The sequence below is a fragment of the Oncorhynchus keta genome, chromosome 21 (assembly GCF_023373465.1).
Source record: "Oncorhynchus keta strain PuntledgeMale-10-30-2019 chromosome 21, Oket_V2, whole genome shotgun sequence".
Lineage (NCBI taxonomy): Eukaryota > Metazoa > Chordata > Actinopteri > Salmoniformes > Salmonidae > Oncorhynchus > Oncorhynchus keta.
Window position 1 is genome coordinate 11,981,005 of NC_068441.1, and position 18,147 is coordinate 11,999,151.

Consider the following 18,147-nt stretch of genomic DNA (forward strand, 5'->3'; position numbering starts at 1 on the left):
ATTTGACATTTGACTCCCCACATAGGCTTCCTCTGTGCTGCTGTTTCGTGCTTGGAGGAGCACGGTGATCACCCATTTCCACTCAAATCGAGATATAAAATTGTCTGCGGTACGGTCCGTGCGGTCTATGTACGGGCTGTAATAAGAGCCTATTGAGTCTGGACCGGTCTACCTGCAGATCCCAGGGACCAGACAGGCATGCATAAAACCCCTGTGCCCTACTGTGGTGCAGTCAGTTGCATCTGCTTAGAGCTGCCTTCTCTCACTCTGCAAACAGCCTCAAACAGCCTGGCTGTGTTATCAGAGATGGGGTTTAGGACAGGTACGGGTGAACAGACAAAGCAGCAATGATAAAGCTTTGTGTTTGAAGGATGCATGCACAGGTCATTGATGTGTGGGGAAACCCACGTCCTGTCAATGCACCAGCATTTGTCTGTGGAGCTCATACAGTATGTGTATCCCACGAAGGGTCAAATCATACCCTGTAGGTTGAGGTGACATTGGTGGGGATATATGGAGGGAGATATTGTAGTAAATGAGACATGGAATTCTGACTTATTATTAGTAAGTAGTAGTAAGGTGTCGTGCTAGCCATGTCATCTCTGAGAGGGGGAGGAAGACAAAGGGGACAGGGCATGCATTCTCTCTACTACTAGGTCCTATGTTGGAAAATCAGGACATAATGTGAATGCCATTTCAGAGGAGGGGAAGTGTGAAGTAAGTAATGAAAGGGAAGGAGTGAAAGGCGGATGAATACGTGAGACGAGGGAGAGTTAGTGCAAGGTCTCTGTGCCCTTGGCCCCTTTGTACGCTACTGCTAGGAGGCGGCGGGGGGGGGGGGCTTATCACAGTTTATAATGACTAAAGCACATGCACTACCGCAGACTCTTCTCCGGGCAATAATTGGGCGAACAATCAGAATTGGGCTGCATTTGTAAAAGCAGCCATTGTGTGTAATAAAATAAAAATAAAAAAGGGGGTTACAATCACCCCCCCCCTTCGCCCTGTCCTCAAAAAGGCTCTTTCAGCCCCGTGTTCTGGTGTGCCAGATAGCACCCTCAATGTCAAGTGGCTGGGAGCTTTCTCTCTCGGCTTAATTGTCTGTACCTGAGACAGGATGCCTAGGTGTAATTGCGATAAGAGAAAATGCTGTGCCTGGCTGGTTTTAGTGCCTTTATCTGTAATCTCCGGATTGATTATGGTTTTTCTGCCAGTCAAGCAAATTGTTCAGCCCCATCAACTGCACTGGAAACTGCCTTAACTGTGTCAGGACCAAATAGGGGAGCAGAACACATCGGCAAACCCATAAAACACGGAGCCATATATTCATATATTGCTTATGGCAATACAAAACTGCCGAGAGGCTACATTTATTCCCCTCTCAGTACCTGTATGTTGCTTGATGTTCAGTTATAAAGGCCATATAAAGGCCATTGAGATTAGAAATTCCTTAGTAATTATCTTTCATTTGGAGAGTAATGCAAGGGATGTTGAACACTGCAAATATTATTTCCCGGCTGATGCAGTACATGAACGTAACATTATGACTATAGCTACTGTTCCCTGAAGGAGGGAAACGATGTACAACATACTATGGGGAGTCGCACTCTCGCGACTTCAGTTGAAAGAGCTACAATCACGCCTGTCAAGGCCATTGAAATCCTCGCCCACTGAAAACCCCAGAATCCACAGGTGAAAAGAGTGAGGCTCTGATTCATTCCTTCAGTTGGATGCAACCTCACCTTAGAGTCGCCTGCGTACGAACTGAGTACCGAATAATGAGTGGAGATCCTCGACACCTTAAGCTGAGGCCGAAACCATTGGCAGGGGGTGTTGTAGGAGAGGATCTTCAGATCCACCAACTCCAGTGGCTCAAAGGGAGTGGAACACAGTGGCTCCAAAACCAGTGCCTAGTCCCATGTGGGCCCAATAGGTTTGGAGGCCGGTCTAAGACGATGTACACCTTTCAGGAACCGCACACCTATGGGGTGGGGCCCCGGTGAGGCTCCATCAATTTCCATATGAAACACTGAGATAGCGGCCATGTACACTTTTAATGTGGAAAATGGCTGCCCCTGCTCGAAAATCTCTTGTAGGAACATAAGGATGTCCCACACAGAGCACTGAAAGGAACAAGTCCTTTATCTTGGCATCAGAGCTCAAACGCATACAGCCCTCTCATGGAGGGCAACCTAGCAGACTGAATGGTAGCAATAACATTTGGAGATAAACCTCTAGCCTTCAGATTGGCCTTCTAAGGGGCCAGGCCGTGCGCCTGGGACAACAGGTCCCTGCTAATGGGAGTTGCCATGGGTCCCCGTCTAAAAGGCAAATGATCTCCGCGAACCAAGGCTGCCTGGGCCAATGAGGAGCCACAATAATTAACAATAAGCTCTCCCGGCTCACCCTCTCCAACATGGGCTGAATCAGAAACACTGGCAGAAATGCATAAAGTAGGGTCCAATGCCACTGGTGCGCCAGAGCGTCTGTTCTCAACAGGGCACTCGGGTGCCTCACCGAGAAAAATAGACGGCACTGCAATGCGTCAAGACCTACGTCAGCCCTGACGAAAATGTCCCGTCCCTGGAGACCACCCAGGGGTGTAGCCTCAACTCCTGAGGGGGTCCCACCTGGATAAATGATCTCGCACTGCTTCCCAGCAATAGGGAGCGAGCCAAGGTTAGGAGGGAGAGAGACAGTCTCCCCGTCTGTTGATACACGCCATCACCGACATAATGTCAGTTCTGACCTGCACAAGCCAACCTGACAAAAGCAGGGGGAAGTGCCTGAGTACCAGATACACAGTTAGGAGCTCCAGCTAATTGATATGAGGTGCGCTTCCCACCAGTGTCCATACCCCACAAATTGGGGGATGGTCCTGTTGTGGTAACCTTGTGGCATACAACACAGCAGGGGCCATGGCCCATAGGCCTGACAGGGACACCCAATGATGACTGGCTTAGGCTGCGAGATGTGTCCAGATGAGTGTCTAGCACTCAGCCCTAGAAGGGCCTTATCTACAATAGCCCCACGTGAACGACATCCATCACAGAAGCCATCAGCTCCAATAGGCGTAGTCAAAAATACACTGTGTGACCCAGCCGAAAGCAGAGTCGGAACCCTGACAACCTCCGTGTGGATATAAAAGAGCGATAAGCAAGTGAATCTAGCTCGAAACACAGCAACAAAATGCGCTGAGTTTGTAGACTCTAAGGTGCTTGCTGAGGGTATGTACAGAAGGTCTAGAATGGGATGCAAAGTCCCGTTCCTTTTCGGAGCCAGAAAATACCGACTGTTCCAGCCATCCTGGATCTTTGAAATAGGAACCACTCAGATTGTCTGCTTCTGGAGACTAGAGGATATTCCCTCCCTCAAAACAGGTGCTGAGGCCTCGGGAACAGTCGAAGTGATGACGCTGCAGAAGCATGCAGGACGCACAACTAAATGTAGCCTTGTACCCTGATGCCACTGTTCGCATGATCCAGGGCAACACTGCGCATGCTCTCAATTGGCCGGAGCAGAGCGCAAGACCTGTGAAGTGCCATCTGAAGGGGTGGGAAGAGGTTGGTTCTTCTTTCATTTTCACCACCCTTGACACCGGTGTGTCTGAACGTGGAGATACAACACTTTTGACACCCCGTGAACAATGTGGATCTTGGGGTTGAAACAAACGGTGTTTATGTGCCAAGGTTTGCCTAAAGCCCGGCCCACTCTTGGTACAAGGCTCAAAAGGCTCCTGAACAGCTTATACCCCCAAAGCCATAAGACTGCTGAACAGTTTTTCAAATGGCTCTTGTACCGGCTCTATTCACAATCACTGATACTCTGACAAGCACACACACACAAACACACACTTGCATATTGACCACACACAGACACTCACACACACACTTTTACACTCTTCACAGACACTGTTGCTACTCTGTTTATTATCTAATCCTGATTGCCGATTTACTTTTATTCCGACCTACATGTACATATGACCTCAATTACCTCAACTACCTCGTACCACTACACATTGACTAAGTACTGGTAAAGTTATTTTATTGAGTTACTACATGGCTATTCTTTAAATGTGTCTTCCTCACCATGAACTATGAATATATATCGTCCTTGGTTCACTCCAGACCTGTCTGCCCTTGACCAGCACAAAAAAATCCTGTGGCGTTCTATATTCGCATCGAATAGCCCCCGTGATATGCAACTTTTCAGGGAAGTTAGGAACAAATATACACAGGCAGTTAGGAAAGCAAAGGCTAGCTTTTTCAAATAGAAATTTGCATCCTGTAGTACTAACTCAAAAAAGTTCTGGGACACTGTAAAGTCCATGGAGAATAAGAGCACTTCCTCCCAGCTGCCCACTGCTTTGAGGCTAGGAAACACTGTCACGGCCGATAAATCCACTATAATTGAGAATTTCAATAAGCATTTCTCTACGGCTGGCCATGCTTTCCACCTGGCTACCCCTACCCCGGTCTACTGCCCGGCACCCTCCACTGCAACCTGCCAAATCCCCCACCATTTCTCCTTTACCCAAATCCAGATAACTGATGTTCTGAAAGAGCTGCAAAATCTGAACCCCTACAAATCAGCCGGGCTAGACAATCTGGACCCTCTCTTTCTAAAATGATCTGTCGAAATTGTTGCAACTCCTATTACTAGCCTGTTCAAACTCTCTTTCGTATCGTCTGAGATTCCCAAAGATTGGAAAGCTGCCGTGGTCATCCCCCTCTTCAAAGGGGGTGACACTCTAGACCCAAACTGCTACAGATCTATATCTATCCTACCCTGTCTTTCTAAGGTCTTCGAAAGCTAAGTTAACAAAAAGATTACCGACCATTTCGAATCCCACCGTACCTTCTCCGCTATGCAATCGGGTTTCAGAGTTGGTCATGGGTGCACCTCAGCCATGCTCAAGGTCCTAAACGACATCATAACCGCCATCGATAAGAGACATTATTGTGCAGCCGTATTCATCGACCTGGCCAAGGCTTTCCACTCTGTCAATCACCACATTCTTATTGGCAGACTCGACAGCCTTGTTTTCTCAAATGATGGCCTCGCCTGGTTTACCAACTACTTCTCTGATAGAGTCCAGTGTGTCAAATCGGAGGGCCTGTTGTCCGGACCTCTGGCTGTCTCTATGGGGGTGCCACAGGGTTCAATCCTCGGGCCGACTCTCTTCTCTGTATACACCAATGATGTTGCTCTTGCTGCTGATGATTCTCTGGTACACCTCTACGCAGACAACACCATTCTGTACACTTCTGGCCCCTCTTTGGACACTGTGTTAACTAACCTCCAGACGAGCTTCAATGCCATACAACTCTCCTTCCGTGGCCTCCAACTGCTCTTAAACGCAGGGGAAACTAAATGCATTCTATTCAACCGATCATTGCCCGCACCTGCTCGCCTGTCCAGCATCACTACTCTCGACGGCTCTGACTTATAATACGTGGACAACTACAAATACCTAGGTGTCTGGTTAGACTGTAAACTCTCGTTCCAGACTCACATTAAGCATCTCCAATCAAAAATTAAATCTAGAATTGGCTTCCTATATCGCAACAAAGCATCCTTCACTTATGCCAAACATACCCTTGTAAAACTGACCATCCTACCGATCCTCGACTTTGGTGATGTCATCTATAAAATAACCTCCAACACCCTACTCAACAAACTGGATGCAGTCTATCACAGTGCCATCCGTTTTGTCTCCAAAGCCCCATACACTACCCACCATTGCAACCTGTTGGCCCTCGCTTCATACACGTCGCCAAACCCACTGGCTACAGGTTATCTACAAGTCTCTGCTAGGTAAAGCCCCGCCTTATCTCAGCTCACTGTTCACCATCGCAGCACCCACTCGTAGCACGCGCTCCAGCAGGTATATTTCACTGGTCACCCCCAAAGCCAATTCCTCCTTTGGTCGTCTTTCCTTCCAGTTCTCCGCTGCCAATGACTGGAATGAACTGCAAAAATCCCTGAAGCTGGAGACTCATATCTCCCTCACTAGCTTTAAGCACCAGTTGTCAGAGCAGCTCACAGATCACTGCACCTGTACATAGCCCATCTATCTACCTACCTCATCCCCATACAGTATTTATTTATTTATCTTGCTCCTTTGCACCCCAGTATCTGGCCTTGCACATTCATCTTCTGCACATCTACCATTCAAGTGTTTAATTGCTATATTGTAATTACATCGCCACCTGCTCCTTTGCACCCCAGTATCTCTACTTGCACATTCATCTTCTGCACATCTGCCCTTACACTGTTTAATTGCTATATTGTAATTACTTTGCCACAATGGCCTATTTATTGCCTTAACTCCCTTATCTTACCTCATTTGCACTCACTGTATATAGACTTTTTGTTTTCTTTTGTTCTACTGTATTATTGACTGTATGTTTTGTTTATTCCATGTGTAACTCTGTGTTGTTGTATGTGTCGAATTGCTATGCTTTATCTTGGCCAGGTCACAGTTGCAAATGAGAACTTGTTTGGGGTGGCAGGGTAGCCTAGTGGATTGAGTGTTGGACTAAGAACCGGAAGGTTGCAAGTTCAAACCCCTGAGCTGACAAAGTACAAATCTGTCATTCTGTCCCTGAACAGGCAGTTAACCCACTGTTCCTAGACTGTTATTGAAAATAAGAATTTGTTCTTAACTGACTTGCCTGGTTAAATAAAGGTAAAAAAAGTAAATAAAAAAAACTAGCCTACCTGGTTAAATAAAAATAAATAAATCCTTTGACATTTTATGCACATTTTTCTTACTTTTTAACTATGCGTTGTTGGGAAAGGGCTCATAAGTAAGCTTTTCACGGTAAACCCTATAAATGTTTTATTCGGAGCATGTGACAAATACAATTTGATTTTGTTTGAAAAGCAACAAGAATGGAATAGCCAGTAGTAGCTATCTTGCCTCGGCTAGTTACCTAACCCCGCTAGCACGTTATACAACGCATGTTAACTAGACTGGTCTTGAAAGTCTACGTAGTAGCGGATTGCCGAGGTGCTCAAACAAGGACGACACAGGTGACGGGGGGATACACACAGAACCTGGTCGCCCTCTGTCTTCAAGTAGCCTCCCGTTACCGGAGACCGAGCACACAGGAGCCGGGAGACATTTGACCTGACCAATGACCCAAATCATCTCTGCGCCCCACAACTCAGTCTGAGGTACGTGCACCCGGGAGAGGGAGCCACTATTGGAAACACCTAAAGAATGCTACACGATTGTCAAGAGAACATGCGCCGTGGACTAGTAGGAGAACAGTGCCAGCTGTCCTCTAGTATCGCAAACTATCTGATTTGAGCGAGGGCAGCCTGAGCATGCACCAACCTGAGATGTACAAGACAACCAACTTGAGTTACTTTTAATTCATTGGGGCATTGTAACGAACCCAAACCCGGCTTGTTAGCCTTCGTCATTTCGGTCACGTTAGCCGTCTTACTTATTGCTAAAGCCAGGCCAAGCAATTAAAATAATTGTCTAATTGTTTGTGGTTAGGAAACTTATGAGAACTAGACAAACTTCAGCACACAACGACCAGAGGTGAGCATGCTCTACCACTAAGGGACAGTTTAGTTGGCGCAACTTAAGACAGTCTCATGTTTAAATTGTTTGTGTTAGTAGCGTGAATTGTTCCTGTTCAAAACCAAGGTGAAGTGCGGAATATTTGAAGGAATGAATCCGAGGCGTGGATTTCATTGGCCTTGTCAGGCGGGATTGTAGATCCTTTGAGAGTGCGACTCCACATAGTATGTTGTACCGAAGTTGACTGACCGAAAGGGGACTATCCATTTTCAAAATTAAACAGTATTGTGTCGTGATTAAAGGATGTAGCTGTATTGCACTGATTTTCCCCAAGGCTCTCTGCTTAATTCTGTATGTATCCTTGAGAGCAATGTGGAATCATTTGAACATAGAAACTCTCTTTCATCAGCTCCTCAACAGCCTTGAAAGTGCTGTTCTTCTCACTGTAGCTTTGAGTAGCGGTTTGGGCTGAAAGAGCAGCTAACGGGCTGGGGCTGAGAAATGTCTGTAAACCTACTGCAAAAAACATAAGCTAATGTCTGCAGACACACTGCACAACACAATGTCCAGGAGCCGATGCGTTGAAAGGAGAAAACCCCTGGTCCTGCTTTACCTTCATGTCTGCAGGAAGGCCATTTCTGTCGGCCTAATTGAGGTACTGCTTTGCTCTCCAAGTGGCCTGCTGAAATAGCCTTATTGCCTGCTGGAGGGTACTACAGTAGCTCCAGGTTGCTGGCTCAGGGTCCTGCTGTGAAAAACAGATTGGTGGATCTCTAATACAGCTCTCTAGTGATCTGAAAGTACTATATCTACCTCCACGACTCCAGAGCAGAGTGCAGGGATTTTTTTTTATATACACACTTTTAACACACACATGTTCTAAATGCACGCTGTAATGACACTCTTTACATTTTATTTTGGTTTGAACATTTTGCAGTGCATATCTCACACTGACTATGGGTTTGTGTGGGCTGTCTTTTGGCACTCTCCAAGCAGAGGATACATTGCTTGATCTTTTGCGCAGGCTTTCTCTGAAATGTGGTGGATTGGGAGGCCTTCTGCCCCTCTTCCCCCTCAATGCCAATTAAAAGTGTTTTTTCAAGCATGATTTGGAGCTCCTGAAAACAGTTGAAGTGAAGTCACTCAAGACATATGGCAGATGGTTACCCAGCTAACACACAATGTTCTGAGAACCATATGTTTCTTAGAGGTTGGTGAGAGCATGGTTGTCCTATGGTTATTTTGCATAGAACCTTGCCACAACGTTCTGGGAATGGTGCAGGATACCTAGCTAGCATATAACATTCTGTGAACCATATGTTTTGTAGGTGGGAATTTCAGTACTTTAGCATAACGCTTTATACAGGTTTCCTCATAGTTCTTTTTAAAGTATTGTTCTCAGAACATTAAGAACTTTCCACCAAAATACATTAGTAACGTTCCAAGAATGTTATTTAAAAACATGTGCCAGGGGTAGGCAACCCTGGCATTATGCAGTTTTAGATTTAAGCGACCAGGAAGACCAGGTGTGTTGAATTTAGGCAATCACTGAACTGATCAATTAGTTCAGCTGGCCAGGTGTGGTGCCTAGTTGAAAAAATCCTGCAGTACCCTCCAGCAACAGGGTTGCCTACCCCTGACATATACATTCCATTCTCAGCATCAACAAAACTACATTTACATTTACATTTAAGTCATTTAGCAGACGCTCTTATCCAGAGCGACTTACAAATTGGTGCATTCACCTTATGACATCCAGTATCCTCTATCTTGTTAAGTGTATTCAGGTGTTAAGTGTGTTCAGGCCACGCCCACTAATTTGCCACACCTGATCTTAATGAATGCCTGTTTTCCAGGGTCTGTTTGAATAGACTAAAATGAACAGCTTTGTATGAGCTAAAAAACAACAACAAGCATAGCATGCTAGCTCCATCCTGGTGGTGCAGTGGACTAATTCCATGGAGAGGGAGCAGAAGATCATAGGTTTGAATCTCGCTGATGCCATGCCAGAATAAATAAAAAAATGTGTTTGCATGATTAATGCCTAAGCAAATTCATTTCCATGTGTCCTATCTGAGCTTGGAGTTCAAAGCAGTTAAACTAAGCTGTTCTCAGACTGTTATTTAATTACCTTCAAATAACCTATAATTTCCGTTCTCAGAACGTTCATTAAACCTCCCAGGAAAACTTTCAGGAACCATAGTAAAATGTTCTCAGAACTTCCCTGTAACCAACAATTGATGTTCCTTCAACAGGTGAAATTTTTACTTCCATCCTCAGAACATTTTTAAAAAAAGATTCCTTTTTAGTGGTCAGGAAAATTATGGCTTCATTCCCAGAACCAATGGGAAACCAAAAATCTATGTTCCCATAACTTCTAAGGAACCAAATGTTCTAGCTGGGTATGCTTGGAATTTGCAAATAGAAATGACAACAACGGAAAGCACCATTTCCAGCCCAATTTAAAATGTAACCTAGTTAAACAAAGGTTAAATAAATAAAATGTAACGTACTGTCAAACCTTGAGCCATAGCTTCTTCAGAGGCATAAAGATACTGTGCTGAAAATGCCATATAGGTTTTAAACTCATCAACCCCCCCCTATAATAGTATTGAGGCAATACAAAGCATTTCTACGAGAAAAGCTGCAGCGTCAACCTGATCCCATAGCTTAGACCTCAGCTCTCAGCTCTGGGTCCTCACTGAAAAGGGATCAGCTGTACTATGGGTCCATTGACAAAGACAGGAGACTCAAAGAGAGGTGAGACACATGAGGAGAAAGCCTAATGGCTGCAAGCTTCAATGTCCCAGCGGGCTGGCAGTATTAAACAGGACCCAGAGAAGTTTGATCCGTTTTCCAAGAAGTGTGTAACCCCCATTTTTTTATTCAGACAAGAGAGGACAGGAGACCGGGAGGACTAGGGCGTTCTCTCAGCCATGTGGATTTGTCTCTAGGTTCAAATCATAAAGAGATCACACACAAACCAGAAACACAACAAGTCCTCCACAGTGGCTATTCCTATTGCACTGTATTCATGTGAATATAAAACCACTTTCCACTCATAAGTAGTGTAAAGTACTTATGTCAAAATACTTTAAAGTACTACTTACGTCGTTTTTGGGGTATCTGTACTTTACTAATTATATTTACTTTTACTTCACTACATTCCTAAAGAAAATAAGGTACTTTTTATTCCATACATTTTCCCTGACACCCAAAAGTACTCGTTACATTTTGAATGCTTAGCAGGACAGGAAAATGGTCCAATTCATGCACTTATCAAGAAAACATCCCTTGTCAAATCTCAATGTTAACACCTTTAATTTCCTCCCCTCCCTTTTATCTCCCACTATGATCCGATCTCCCTCTCATCCTGTCCTCTCTTCCTTCTCCTCCTATTCTATTCTTTTCCCTCCTCTCTTCTCACACCCTGAATCATTTGAAAGGCACTGTAGCATTACGGGCCCACTGAGACGGCCTCATCCAGGCAAATCCCTACTCAAATTAAAGTGTAGAGACATTATTAAAGCCAATCGCTCCTTGTAGTTCCCCAACAGTTAAATTACAACCTTTCCCCTACTGCTCATGTCTCTAGAACAAAAATAAACCCCTTTTTTATGGCCCTCTTTTCCCACCACGATCGAGCGGAGCAACGGAACGTAGAGCTTTAAAACCATGTCGTTTCCCTAGATTGGGTGTGGAATTATGATGTGTTTGGGAGGAGCTGCCACTCATGGGAGGCAGGCCCTGCTAGAGGCTGGCTCATGATCGGCATCGAGTTTCACTAACACAAAGAGGATTAAGTTCCCCAATTTGAAAAGCTTATTTTTCACACACTTCGCCTCGACACTCCAGCTTGTCAGAGGCATCCACAATCCTCCAAGTTTGCTTTCATGTTTGAACGTTCCGAAGCAATTTCTCTGCTTTACTATAAATTCTCCTGCTTTTCAATGCTTTTGTCTGTCAAATGGGTAAAGCAGCGGGAGTGCTTTCCCTGTCAATCAAAACTCCTGCTCCAGAGTGTGTTCCCTATACTCACAGATTACTGTTCTGCTGTATGCTACGGAGGTGTTGGACTGTGTGTGTGTGTGTGTGTGTGTGCAACTGCTCTACTGTTGTTTGTGTAATCTGTCATTTATTTGACATTACAGTGAGGGCTGCTTTCATGCAGTGCATGTCGGGGTCTTAGCTGTCAGAAGCTGAGAGAACTGTGTCCCGTGAAGACTGGAACCCTCCCGCCATGGTCTAATATCACATTAATGGACCCTAAATTGGCAAATTAATGTCAGTTAAACTACACTAATACCTCATTTTCATTCTTAAGAAAATATGGAGAACAGTGTAAGTGCTTGCCTACGGAGCTGTGAGGGGAACGGCACCTCAGTACCTCCAGGCTCTGATCAGGCCCTACACCCAAACAAGGGCACTGCGTTCATCCACCTCTGGCCTGCTTGCCTCCCTACCACTGAGGAAGTACAGTTCCCGCTCAGCCCAGTCAAAACTGTTCGCTGCTCTGGCCCCCCAATGGTGGAACACACTCCCTCACGACGCCAGGACAGCGGAGTCAATCACCACCTTCCGGAGACACCTGAAACCCCACCTCTTTAAGGAATACCTAGGATAGGATAAAGTAATCCTTCTCACCCCCCCCCCCCTTAAAAGATTTAGATGCACTATTGTAAAGTGGCTGTTCCACTGGATGTCATAAGGTGAATGCACCAATTTGTAAGTCGCTCTGGATAAGAGCGTATGCTAAATGACTTAAATGTAATGTAAATGTAAGTCTCAGAGGGACACTTTCTATTACAATAAATAACATGGATCTTTAGTTACTGCTCCATTTCACTTAGTCTTGAAGGCTTTGTCACCAAAATAGATTCAGAATTAGAATCATGTGAAACGTTGTTAAATAGTACCATGTTAAAAATAGAAGCAGGCTTGTGAAATGCTGCTGGCTGCAGTCACCGCACATCCTGTTGATTCCAGAAAACCATCCTGCATCTTAATTCAGCTCCTGTGAAGTCTGAGAAACAGAGAAACAGTATTCTCCTCACCTTAGTCTGCCTTTTCTCTCCCCAGTCACGCACAACTAGCAGCATCACACCATTCTGCCTGAATTACCATCGCCATTTTCAGCAATCCTCATTTCTGAAAGCGGCCTCACTACTGCAGTGTGTTGTACAGGCAGGCAGCAGGCTACCATATGACATGCAGGAAGATCATGGTGATATAATGTGACCAATCTGATTATAGAGATGAGTCTTATGAGTTTGATGTTTATCACGTTCTCTGAATTATACCACTTTCACCAAATGGGTGAATCTACAGTATGTGTGTTTTATTTATTTTGTATGTTCTGAATTGAACTCAATGAGGCCATGTACTGAAGATGATGACAGATTATAGAGCACTCCACTCCTTTCGCTCCACTGTCAAGATCATGAAAAAAAGCCTGTGATGAGAACATGTCATTTGGCAGGATGGTTACTATGCATTATGTCAGGTAGACATAATAGCCTACTGCCTGTTTTGGATGCCAAGCAGGAATAAAGTAGAACGCTCTGAATGTTTGACCTCTCCTTTGTCACAGTGGTTGTATAAAATATTTTCTTCATCCCTCCCTCCCTCCCTCCCTCCCTCCCTCCCTCAACCCCTACCTCTTTTGGCCTGTTCTGTAATAGCAGTGGAATGATGTTGGAGGAATCCAACATTAATCAGCTGCTGTTTTTATAAGGCAGGCAGGGTGGTGGCTGCATTGGCCCCCTTCCTCTCCTCCCACCTGGTCTACTTCCAGATGTTAATGTGGCTGCCTAGGCCTACCCCTGCAGGTGGAGGGGCGTGTGGCCCTGCCGCTCCTGGCTGCCCTGGCACAATCTCTTCAACAGCGAGCTGGTCTCTGGTATTGTCCGTGCTGTGGTTGGTTCTGATACACTTCTGCTCCTAGAGGAAGGACCTCCACCGTACATCATCCTGACCCTGTCCCTGGTCTCTCACAGTCCAACGCTGTTTATTAGACGAGTTGACGCTCATAACTAGGGTGACGTATGCTACACTACATTACATTAGCTCTACGATCAGCTGTAGGGGGATATTGCCAGTGAGATGGTAACTCTTGCTATTAGATGTCACATTTTTATGGTGAATGGAAAATATCATATAATAGATCTAGGTGTAATACAGCATAGATCTACCTTAATTGTCACTTGGGTAAGTACCTTCTCAGAAGACTACTGCAGTTAGTGGTTCAACTAAGGCCAGAGCAGAGAGAGCAATTACAGCCATTCTGTTTCTGCGCCCTCCCACGCTAGGCGAGGAGGATGGCGAGCACTGTGTGAAGAGTAGCTGTAAGATGAGGTGTGTGTCAAGGCTCTAAAGGTGGTGCTAAGTGTGAAGTCGTTGATGGTACAGGATCCCACACTGAGTCACGCAACCCTGTAGCCCAGTTGATTTGTGTGGTGTTCCTGCCTCAGCTACTCTCTCTGTCAGAAGGTATTTCACTGGGGATAGTGAGAGGAGACGCTCCCCTGACACTAGTATGCCTCAGGGTTTCCATGCGTGTTTCATTTGTTGCTGAGAAGTGCAGGAACGATCACACGTGGCACTCTGTGCTATGCTGTATGTCCGTGTTTCTCACGTGCTAATCTCGGTTTGCTCTGCTGCTGAGAGCGATACAAATGTTCACCATTCTGAGCACAGAAGGCCTTCCAACAACTTTTTTACTTTTAATTTTTGAACATAATCAGTAAACAGTAATGTGCAGCGGCACCATTGTTGTACATTTTCTGAGAGCTTAAGTGGTGCCTCAAGGCTTAAGATACAATAGGTTTGAACCATCATTAGGTTTGAACCATCATTAGGTTTGAACCATCATTCGGTTTGAACCATCATTCGGTTTGAACCATCATTCGGTTTGAACCATCATTAGGTTTGCTCATTGCCTTTTTTGCAAACTACTGCCGACGCACACAAACATATATTTTTCTGAGAACTGGCACCATCTACAGTATTTGTGAGGGGAGTCTGTAGTACCTAGTGGTAGTACCACTCGATCGCCTTAATGTCCTCAGAGGTTCTCCCAGCATGCATCAGAACCAGGAAGAGTGTAGTTCCTCCCAGTCAGTGTAACTGAGTTCAGCGAGTACATTAAGTTACTATCTCTACAGCTCTGGTTGGGCGTTACAGTTCAAATCAAAACGAATTTGTCAAATGCTTCGTAGACGAACAGTGAAATCATTTTCCAACAATGCCGAGTAAAGATAAGAAAGAACAAATAGAAATAGTGACACAGTGAATAACGAATAAAAAATAATGACATGGCTATGTATAGGCATCCGAGCCGATGTAGTAGGATTCGTCGGACGGCATACAATGATTTCTTATAAGCGTCCGGGTTAGTATCCCACTGGTTGAAACTGGCAGCTCTAGCCTTTAGCTCAGTGCGGATGTTGTCTGTAATCCATGACTTCTGGTTGGGATATGTACGTACGGTCACTGTGGAGACATCGTCGTCGATGTACTTATTAATGGGGGACAGATGTGGTAAACTCCTCAATGCCATCAGATGAATCCCAGAACATATTTCAGTTTGAGCTAGCGAAACAGTCCTGTTGCTTAGCATCCGCTTCATCGTTCACTTCCGAATTGAGCGTGTTACAGGTACTTCCTGTTTGAGTTTTTGCTTGTAATCAGGAATCAGGAGGATGCGTTATGGTCAGATTTGCCAAATAGAGGATGAGGGAGTGCTTTGTATACGTCTCTGTGTGTGGAGTAAAGATGATCTAGAGCAGCCCCCCACCACACACAGCGGATTCAAATAATCAAAGCTTGATGATGAGTTAGTTATTTTATTCTGCTGTGTAGTTCTAAAGCAAAAACCGAAATGTGCAGCCAGGGGGGCCCCAGGACCAAATTTGGTAAACCCTGATCTAAAAAAATGTTTCCCTCTAGTTGCACAGGTGACATGCTGGTAGAAATGAGGTAAAATGGATTTCAGTTTTCCTGCATTAATATCACTGGCTGCTAGCAGCGCTGGTGCATGATGGGTAGGAGCTAACAGAGCCCTGTTAAACAGTACGGTGCTGCGGTGCTCCTGTCAGCCTGACGTCTGCTCTGTGTTAACTCTCCTCAATGTCATGCATTTTAAAGAACAGATAATGAACCCCAAGGGCACTTATTCAGCATAACTGTGCTTAATAAGGAAATTGAAAACCTATACCCTCTGTGTTTAATAATCACAAATAGCTTGAGATGAATATCTTACCCTTTGATTACACCCTTACACCTGTATTGCTTGGCTGACTGGTGGTTTGCTTTATATCCATGGGGAAATAGGGAAATCAGCACTAACGTATTTGCCCCGGCTTAACTCTAAAGATGTGTCTGTCCTTAAACGCACCAAAGGAGGCATTTTGAGACCAATTGTACGGAGCCGGAGGTGGGCCCAAACTCTTCTCTGTTGTAAGTGGCCCTGACAGCCCAGCTATAGAAGTTACCATTACAGGACATACCCTCCTGGGAGATGTTCCCCTGAGATGTGAGCAGGCTCCTCTGCTCTCCAGTCTTTGTGGTCTGTGTGTTGGTCCCTCAGGTGTCTGGTGGAGAGAAAGGTCTGGTCGATGCTATCCTCTATCATGTCCTTGAGTGATAGACCAAGGCTGAGCCGTGGCCCAGACAGCCCCATGGTGATCCGGAAAGTCCTCCATTAGAAATCAATGGCCATTTGCAGCCCCTTTTATTCAAGCCCCCTGTGTGGTGTGTCTTTATCAGTGGTGAGAGGGAAATAGGCTGTGTGCATATTGAGGACCTCTCCTTACCTCCCAGATTCCTCGCAGCTCCTTAAGGGAAGCCAGGCGTTAATACTACATTGAGTGTCTCCACTTCATTATGGGAAACGGAGCCCTCTGCTCAACCTTGATGCTTTTAAAGTGGTGCAAATGTTCACCTGCATCCATTGACGACAGTGTCTGTTTGTTCTTAGCCCCCCTGTGCTTGTGCGTGCATGTGAGTGTGTAAATGTAAATTAAAGAGTGTGTGTATTAAAAGTGCACGACAGCACTCCTTATTATCCTCCTTACCGATAGGGAGTCAGAGGAGAAAAGATTTCCCAGTGGAGCTTCTCAAATTCCAAGAGAGTAAGCACAGTAATCGGCCTCCACCCCAGTGCATGATGGGTAGGAGCTAGCAGAGTCCTGTTAAACAGTGCGGTGCTCCTGTCAGCCTGACGTCTGCTCTGTGTTAACTCTCCTCAATGTCATGCATTTTAAAGAACAGATCATGAACCCCAAGGGCACTTATTCAGCATAACTGTGATTAATAAGGACATTTCAAACCTATACCCTCTGTTTAGTCACAAATAGCTCAAGATTAGTATCTTCCGCTTTGATTACGCCCTTATTTCATTGCTTGACTGGTGGCCTAAATGGCTGCTTTATATCCACGAGGAACACAGGAGGCTGTTGATGGGAGAACGGCTCATAATAATGGCCAGAACGGAGCAATTGGAATGGCATCAAACATCTGGAAACCATGGAAACCATGTATCTGATACCATTCCTCTTGTTCTTCTCCAATCATTACCACAATCCCGTTCTCCCCAATTATGGTGCCATCAACCCCCTGTGATGAGGAAATAGGGAAATCAGCACTAAAGTATTTGCCCCGGATTAACTCTAAAGATGTGTCTGTCCTTAAACGCACCAAAGGAGGCATTTTGAGACCAATTGTACGGAGCTGGAGGTGGGCCCAAACTCTTCTCTGTTGTAAGTGGCCCTGACAGCACAGCTATAGAAGTTACCATTACAGGACTGGTAGAGTGGGGTACAGTTACGATTTACCTGGTACATATCCCACTGTTCAAACAGGTGGCACACTATCCCCACGATTCGCCTTGGAAAAGGACACCTTTACAAGCTCATAAATAACAATGGTGAATGGGAGGGCCATGCAGACACATGGGGGTCACCTCTGTACAAGTAGGCCATGCCTCCCTCCCTCCACAGAGGTCTAGGCTTACCGATGCACCCTCACTACTATAAGTGGCTGCTGCTGGCATCAGCAGGTTTTTTTGGGGGGGGAGGGGTGAAAGTGTGTGATAAATATTGAGGATGAGGAGCATCTGCTGCGCTGCATCTCGTTTTCCCTCAGGCCCTTTCTCTCCTCTGTCTATTGGCAGCGTGGCGACAGGTGTCTTTTCCAGGGAGGACGTGATAAATGAATCTGTGTTTGTCTGAAGCAGGAAATAAAGCACACCCTAAAGGATAACAAATATAAACAGGAGTTCCAGCCGTCTCAGATCTGATTAATCAAACAGCAAATGGCCGCCTCGAGAGGCTCACGCTGCCTGAACGGCCACTGCTGAAACGCAGGCAGACACTATTTATTGAACGACAATCAGAGTACACACAATGACATCAGCATTGCTAGGCTTGGACTGCTGTCAACTCTGTAATCAGAATGTAGATTGTATTAGGTCCGATACAATAGTGTAGATTCAATTCCTGTACTGTACTCATAATGTATACCAGTGCGATTGCTTTTAATCACCGGCAGCTACTTACTGTTTGAAGAATGTCTCCCGTGCCAATTGAAGATTCTCAGCTTTAATTAAT

The 18,147-nt window shown here is 45.4% G+C and overlaps 1 protein-coding gene across 2 annotated transcripts in view; it reads left to right on the top strand.

Annotated features, from left to right (window-relative positions):
* LOC118399846 (cadherin-4-like) overlaps nt 1-18,147 on the top strand; it is a 244,939-nt gene that overhangs the window by 117,772 nt on the left and 109,020 nt on the right. The window lies entirely within an intron of this gene.